We start from the raw sequence: 8,553 nt of genomic DNA, 5'->3' as shown, positions 1-8,553 counted from the left end.
CATACCAGGAGGAAGAACTCCCCGAAAGGAGTCTAGAACCGCAAAAACAGAGCCCAGAGGAGCTTCGACGCGCCATCACACGCCAGGAGAAGATTGCGCGTGAAACCCACGCGCCACACGCGCCCCACGCGCCGCTCAGTGAAGAAGACGACCTAGTCAGCCGACACGTCAGCCACGTGTCAGCCACGTGTTAGCCACGTGTCGGACACGTGCCCTGCCCAGTCAGCCTGAGCCGCTGACCAAGCCGCGTTGACCAGCCGTCAAGCCGCGTTGACCGTGCCGCCGATCCTCTGTTGACCATGCCACCTGCGCCGTTGACCGAGCCGTTGACCGGAGAAACTATCCGGTGCATTTCAGCGCACCAGATTCTGCAGATCTGACCCGTCCAAAGTGTTTTTGCCAGATCGGAGCCATTCGGAGTCCGTTTTTGACGATCCAATAGTACTTCCCAACTATTTGGAGTATTCCGGACACATCTGTACGGTTAGTTTTTTGAATTGAAGTTTCTAAAAAATGGCAGAATCTAGATCAACCGAGTCCGTAAGTAATTCAGCCAGTACAAGCACTTCTAGGCATTGGACCCCGGTGTCCCATGCCAAGTTCGAGGTAGAGAAGTTCGATGGAAGCAGCAACTTCGGCATGTGGAGATGCGAAGTTAAGGATATGCTTGTCCAAATGAACCTGCACTTCACTCTGGGAGACAAACCAGATGACCTGGACGAGATAGAATGGGAGAGGGTGAATCTCCTGGCCTGCAGTTCCATCCGACTTTGCCTTGCAAAAGAGGAGAAGTATGCCTTTACAGAATATGATATTGCGAAGAAGCTTTGAAAGGCGCTGGAAGATAAGTTCATGACAAAGAGCATTGAGAACCGGCTCTACTTGAGGAAGAGGTTGTTTCGTTTCGACTACATTAAAGGTATTTCGATGAACGAACACCTAAATAATTTCAACAAAATTATTACGGATTTGAAGAATTTGGATGATCAAGTTGGTGATGAAGACAAAGCACTGTTATTGTTAAATTCCTTGCCTGACTCGTATGATCATCTCACTACTACTTTACTGTACGGTAAAGAGAAGATCAAGTATATTGATGTTGCAAACGCCTTGGTGAACAATGAGTTCAGAAGGAAAGATAAGTCTGCAAACAGGGACTCAACATCCGAGGCATTAACAGTCAGAGGCAGAACAAATAACAGAAGAAATACAGGGCGAGGAAAGTCTCGCTCAAAATCCAGGGGGAAACCTTCAGACAAAAGACGTCTTGCAAAAGACAAGTGTGCGGCTTGTCGCTAGAAGGGGCATTGGGCAAAAGATATTCCAAATAAAGACAAGACAGAAGAGAAGGTGAATATTGCACGAGATGGAGATAATGATGAAGGAGGAGCCTTCACAGTTTCATCATATGGCCAGTCTAATGAATGGATAATAGATTCCGGATGTTCATTCCATATGTGTCCTAACAAGCAGTGGTTCTCGAGCTTACGAGAGTTCGATGGAGGAGTTGTGCTGATGGGCAACGACCAAGCTTGCCAGACAAAGGGGATTGGAACAATTAAACTGAAGATCCATGATGGAACAATCAGAATTCTTGAAGATGTACGGTATGTACCAGATCTAACCAAGAATCTCATCTCAGTGGGAGTTTTAGACTCCAAAGGTTACAGAGTAACCATGGAAGGTGGAGTCTTTAAAGTTGTTCGAGGAGCATTGGTTGCAATGAAGGGTACTCGACAGGGAAATTTATATTTCCTAGATGGCTCTACAGTCACAGGGAGAGTGGCTGTCTCCACCAGTTCCAGCTCAGAAGATGATGCATCAGACACTTCCAAACTTTGGCACATGCGCCTAGGGCATGTCGGTGAGAAGGCTTTACAAGGGTTGGTAAAGCAAGGCCTGTTGAAAGGCGCCAAGACGGGGAAGCTTGAGTTCTGCGAGCATTGTGTATTGGGCAAGCAAACAAGAATTAAGTTTGGTACTGCAATTCACCGTACCAAAGGGATTCTAGCCTACGTCCACACCGACGTATGGGGTCCTTCCAAGAATGCTTCGTTGGGAGGTAAACACTACTTTGTGTCGTTCATTGATGATTTCTCTAGAAGAGTTTGGATTTATACAATGAAACACAAAGATGAAGTCTTAGACATCTTTCTTACGTAGAAGAAGATGATTGAGACCCAGACAGGCAGACGGATCAAGAAGCTCAGATCTGACAATGGTGGAGAATATACATCAGATCCCTTCTTTGAGGTTTGCCAGAATGCAGGGATAGTGAGACATTTCACAGTTCCTGGAACATCGCAGCAGAATGGAGTTGCAGAACGCATGAACCGCACTTTAGTGGAGAAAGTCTGGTGTATGCTGTCACAGTCTGGATTGAGCAAGGCATTTTGGGGCGAGGCATTGAACTATGCTCGTCATCTTGTCAACAGACTACCTACTGCAGCATTAGATGGGAAGACTCCCATGGAGGTATGGTCAGGAGTCCCAGTTACTGATTATGATCAGTTACGTATCTTTGGATGTCCAGCATATTTTCATGTTACAGAATCTAAGTTGGATCCAAGAGCCAAGAAAGCCATCTTCTTGGGCTTCAGTGACGGTGTCAAGGGATACAGACTGTGGTGCCCTGAATCAAAGAAAGTTCTCATCAGAAGAGATGTTACCTTTGATGAGTCTGCAATGCTGAAGCAACCAGATCCTCAACAGAATGAGGAAGCATTGAAGAAGTCAGTGCAGGTGGAGTTTGAGACTCCAGCAAAGACTAGTCAGCCAATCAACCATCCTGAAGAAGTCTCAGAGGATAGCTCTGAAGAGAGTTCAGATGAAAATAAAGATCCAGAGGCTCCGCAACAATCAGAACCCATTGCAATCAGGAAAGGAAAAAGGGTTACTAAGCAACCCAGTTGGATGACCGATATGGTAGCCTATGCACTTCCAATCATTGAAGACAATGTTCCTTGCACTTTCAAAGAAGCCGTGCATAATGCAGAAAGTGTCAAATGGAAGGAGGCTATGGATGAAGAGATTGGGTCACTTCACAAGAACCAGACTTGGGAGTTGGTGCAACTTCCAAAAGGCAAGAAAGCAATTAGGTGTAAGTGGGTTTACACCAAGAAGGAAGGCATTCCAGGCAGAGACAACATCAGATTCAAAGCTAGATTGGTAGCTAAAGGCTATGCTCAGAAGGAAGGAATAGACTACAATGAGGTATTCTCACCTGTTGTGAAGCACACGTCTATTCGCATCTTGTTAGCTTTGGTTGCACAGTTTGATCTCGAGCTCGCCCAACTCGACGTCAAAACTGCCTTCTTACATGGAGATCTTGAAGAGGAGATATACATATCCCAGCCAGATGGTTTCAAAATTGCTGGAAAAGAGAATTGGGCCTGTAAGCTGAATAAATCGTTGTACGGATTGAAGCAATCCCCGAGACAGTGGTACAAGCAATTTGATCGGTTCATGATGGAGACAGAATACACAAGAAGTCAATTTGATCATTGTGTATATTTCCGTAAGCTTCCCGACAGTTCCTTCATCTATTTGCTCTTATATGTAGATGATATGCTGATTGCATCTACGAGCAAGGTGGAGATTGACAAACTCAAGGCACAGTTAGCAAGGGAGTTTGAAATGAAGGATTTGGGAGAAGCAAAGAAAGTTCTTGGCATGGAGATCAAGAGAGACAGGAAGAAGGGCACGGTTTGTCTGACACAAACCCAGTATCTGAAAAAGGTGTTAGACAGATTTGGCATCAATGGGAAAACCAAAGTTGTACGTACACCATTGGCCCCTCATTTCAAGCTTAGTGCTTCGTTGTCTCCACGCACAGAAGAAGAACGGAAGCATATGGCACAGGTTCCATATGCAAATGCAGTTGGTGCATTAATGTATGCTATGGTTTGTACACGGCCTGACATCTCGCATGCTGTGAGTATGGTAAGCAGGTATATGCATGATCCAGGAAAAGATCACTGGCAGGCAGTGAAATGGATCCTAAGGTACATACATGGCACGGTCAATCTGGGATTGAAGTTCGAGAGAGATAACCGACTCGGGCAGAATTTGGAAGGATATGTGGACTCAGATTATGCTGGTGACTTAGACAAATGCCGGTCAACAACAGGGTATTTATTTACGCTTGCTAAAGGGCCGGTAAGTTGGAGGTCAACACTTCAGTCAACGATGGCTTTGTCTACTACAGAGACAGACTACATGGCAGTGACAGAAGCCTTTAAGGAAGCTATTTGGCTACATGGGTTGATTGAAGACATGGGAATTGTTCAGAAGCACGTTGAGGTGTTTTGTGACAGTCAGAGTGCCATTTGTTTGGCAAAGAACCAGGTTCATCATGCCCGCACCAAGCACATTGATGTCCGTTTCCATTTCATCCGAGAAATTGTGAATGAAGGGGATATTCTGTTTCAAAAGATTGGTACTGCAGATAATCCGACCGATATGCTCACAAAGGTAGTTTCTGGGATCAAGTTCCAACATTGTTTGGACTTGGTCAACATCTCTCGGAACTGAGCACCTTCGGGTGCATGGCAGTGTTGATCGATCATTATGTTGGATAAGAGAATCCTCGCCAAGGTGGAGATTTGTTGAATATTGGCTACAGATTCTGGCCATGTGATGGAAAGTGGCAGCCAGCTGCATGGTGGGGAAGCCATGAGGCCATGTGAGTTGGCCATGAGGCCATGAGAAGCCATGTGAAGCATCAATCTGGAAAGCCACCGAAAGCACAACAATGGGCTGGCAGCCAGCTCATTTCAAAGACTTTCTCTTGCATTTGTAATCTCTATATATAGAGAAGCTAAGGAGAGTTGAGATGTACAGCTGAGATAACAGAGAGGTGTGAGCTTAGAGAGCAAAGAGAGAGAGAATTACAGAGAGTGTTGTAATTCTTACCATTTTGTTCAATATAGTGAATCCGCTGCCCGTGGACGTAGGCGACTTGCCGAACCACGTTAAATCTTGTGTGTTATTGCTTGTTTGAGTTCCCTGGTGTGCCCCCGATCCGCAACATCATTTTCATTGAAGCTGAAAAAGAGATAACCTGACATTCCACTTTGAAACCAAAAGAAAAAGAAAAAGAAAAAGAAAAAAAGCAATCTTCATGAGCAAAATCTCAAACCATAAGCAACCGAACACACCTTTCATTCAATCCCAAACATGGCCATGTATCCTATCGTAATATTGATAGCCACCGGCACTGTAAAGATCATTTTTCTACAAGTTAGCAAAATTAGTTAACTAATCGATTGTCCAATTGATTGGATGGCTTGGCCACCACTAATCGATTCAACAATCGATTGAAAGGATTGTCCACTACCAATCAATTGTGCAATTTGTTTGGATGCAATGTTTTCCTATTGTAAAGGCAAATTCATATTTTTCTTTCTATAACAACAATCAATTATGCTATAGACATAGTTTCCAGCAGCAAATTCTTGTCCACTCAATTACAAAGCTAGGAGATCAAATTAATCATCAAAACAGAACATAGATGCCATGAAATCTCAATTTAATTTTTTTTTTTTTTTGATAAATAAAATCTCAATTTAAATTAAGAAATTCCATCAAAAATTATGAAATCTCACTCAAAAATCCCAATTGAAAATATGAGACTTTATACTTTTCCACCAAGTTATATATCCAAATCCAACGAACAAAAACATATGTAATTCCAAGTACCCAATTAAAATAAGAGTTTTATTGGTAGAAAAATATCAATGTTAATCAAAATCTCAGTCTTAATCCACAAATAAAATCCATCAAAATACACCCAAACTCAGCTAACAAAGAATTAAATAAACTCACCAACAATAGCCCAAACTAACTGAAGCTGCAGGCCACCCACCCAAAAACCAAAGGAAAAGAAAAATAAAAAAGGAAAAGAAATAAACAACTAACCCAACACAAAACAACAACACACAATCCAATATAGTAGCAACAAAAGCAGAGAGGTAGAGAGCAAACATGAACTGAGAAAAGAAGAGAAGCAGAGAAGTAGAAACATCCAAAACAACCACTCACAACCCTCGCGTACCTTCATAGCCGTGATAAGCGACAAAAAGACTAAAGCGATCACAGTGCATCTGAATTTCTTGGACGCTAGTAGCCATGAACGACTCAAAACACCACTCAAGGGAAACCCAAAGAACATAGACACAAAAAAGTATAAGAACAAAACCAGAATAGAAAGAAAAGAAAGATCATGGCAGCTCCAGAACCTTCTCAACAAAAAACAGAGAAGAACATGAAAAATCAAAAGAATGCAGCTAGAAGAAAATACAACAACAAGACAAGGTAACACTAAAACCCACAAACAAAGACAAATTTAAGAAAAGAAAAGTAGAAGATAAAGTATTTCTTTTTAGCTTTGTATCAACAAACACTTAATAAAATTCATAAAGCAGTGGTCATATCAGTAATGCTACAATAAATAAAACAATATATCTAGGTTTTCAAACCCCTACCAGCAACTCATAGAACAAATATAACATATCTGGGTTTTCAGTAGGCTTACCCTCAACCACCTAACACCACTATAGGTTTTCAATAGGCTCACCCTTAACCTCAACCGCCTGTGTGATTGTGCACATGAATATGCATGTATGTATATATATATATCAATGTGTAGGAGATATACCTGCTCTTTAACTTGTAAATCATGCAGTAACTCCCCTTCAGTAGCCACAGACTTGCTGAATTCTCGATGCACACTAGATGCATCCGGCACCTACAATATATCAATATAACTTGTTAAGGCATCTCCAACAGTTTACCAAATATTTCATTAAATCTGAATAAAAATCTAACAAATTCCTCTATCTGATATCAAGCTCTCTAATGGTGCATTTTTAGTTGTCCGCAAAACATAGGTCGTCCGGCAAGTGTAATCCGAAAAATCTGTAATAACTTTTCTGGGTGTGATTGTGGAAGTTCTTTGAGCATGCTCTCTCTCTCTCTCTCTCTCTCTCTCTCTCTCTGGCTTCTTTTGGGTTGCTGCAGTGCCTTTGCTTTTCAGCTCTCTCTTCTGTCTCAACCAAAGATCTCTGACAACCTTCAGCTTCTCTTTTATGGTAAGCCAAAAACATCTTTAAAATCTTGTTCTTCTTGTTCTTCGGACTAGGAACCCCTTTTCAATTGATGGGTATGTATCATTGGTACCAGTTTTTGTCCTTCTGTGTTCTGGGTTTATTTACTTTCAACTCCTGTTTTGGGTTCAATTGAAATTACAATCTTGTTTCGATATCACAAAACATTTTTTTTTTTTTTAAATTGCCCTTTTTGGTTTCCTGTTTTCTTTAAACATTCTCTGATTACTGTTTTGTTTTTGGTCTCACTTTTCAATAGGTTTTACAGTTTCATTGAATATCACAACAAATTTCAATAAATAAATAAATAAATAAAAATGCTCCTTTTGGTTTCTCTGTTCCATTTTCTTTCACACTTGCCTAATTTTAGCTCATAATATTCCTAGTCTTTTTTAGGACTCGACCAGAACACCTTGTGTTTTCACATGCGTTAGTGCTTGTTTCACATTTCTTAGTCTTTCTTTGAACTTTCTCTGATTTTGAATTTCTCTACCATAGGTCATTATTAATTGTAGCTTGTTGATCTCTACTACCTGCCAAGATTCATTTTCTCGGTGAAAACCCTTGTTTTCCAATGCCTCCTTAAGCTTTGCTGTGTTCTCATAAGAGATTGAAATTCTCCGTCTGGGTTTTCTCAAAGTGATGCATATTGAAGTCCCCAACAATGGCTACTTTGGTCTCTGGTGTTCAATTCATACATGTTGAACATGATGACAGTAGCACTAATAGTGTACAAGTCAAAAAAAAGATACAGAGGGGGTCATTTGGGCGGTCGATCGGACGGTTGACGGATCAATATAAATTTTTCATAAATTTTTGCCTTCATGTGGTTATCCGGGAGACATCCGGCTGGACGTTTGGCCAGTCGTTTAGTGAAATTTTGAGACCTTCAATTTGATATCGTTTTGATAAAACCGTTTGAAACCAAAAAGGTATCCTTCTTCACCAAATTCAAATTTGGTGATGATTCTAATAAACCGTTGGAAATGGCCTTAAACATTCTCATATGTGTATATATATAAATTTGCTAATAAATTAATATGTAACCCCATCTGTCTAGGGCTCGTAGTCCCACCTGCACCATGTGACTCTAAGAATGCAACACGATTTGTTAGCTCCTCAATCTTCGAAGAGAACTTAGACTTAACTGCACGCGTCACATTTTGTGTGATCTCGTCCATTGATGAAGGGTTAGGCACTGAAGAGAAAGAGGGAGTGAGATGGCTAGGGTTTTGTTAAAAAAATATTAGGAGGGAATTTTAATTTAGGTAAAATTTTGGACATTTCGTTTGAAATTTTGGGAAGAAATTTTTTGAGGAAACATTCTGTGCTTAATTTATTAAATATTATAGTTATAAACAAAATTATGTGCCTATTAAATTAAAATTTGGGGCAAAATCAATCTTATGAATTCATATGATAAAAAAAAGGCAAATCAGACAGTTTT

The sequence above is a fragment of the Camellia sinensis genome, chromosome 8 (assembly GCF_055761805.1).
Source record: "Camellia sinensis isolate YWXY chromosome 8, ASM5576180v1, whole genome shotgun sequence".
Taxonomy (NCBI): domain Eukaryota; kingdom Viridiplantae; phylum Streptophyta; class Magnoliopsida; order Ericales; family Theaceae; genus Camellia; species Camellia sinensis.
Note: the sequence above shows the minus strand (reverse complement) of the source record.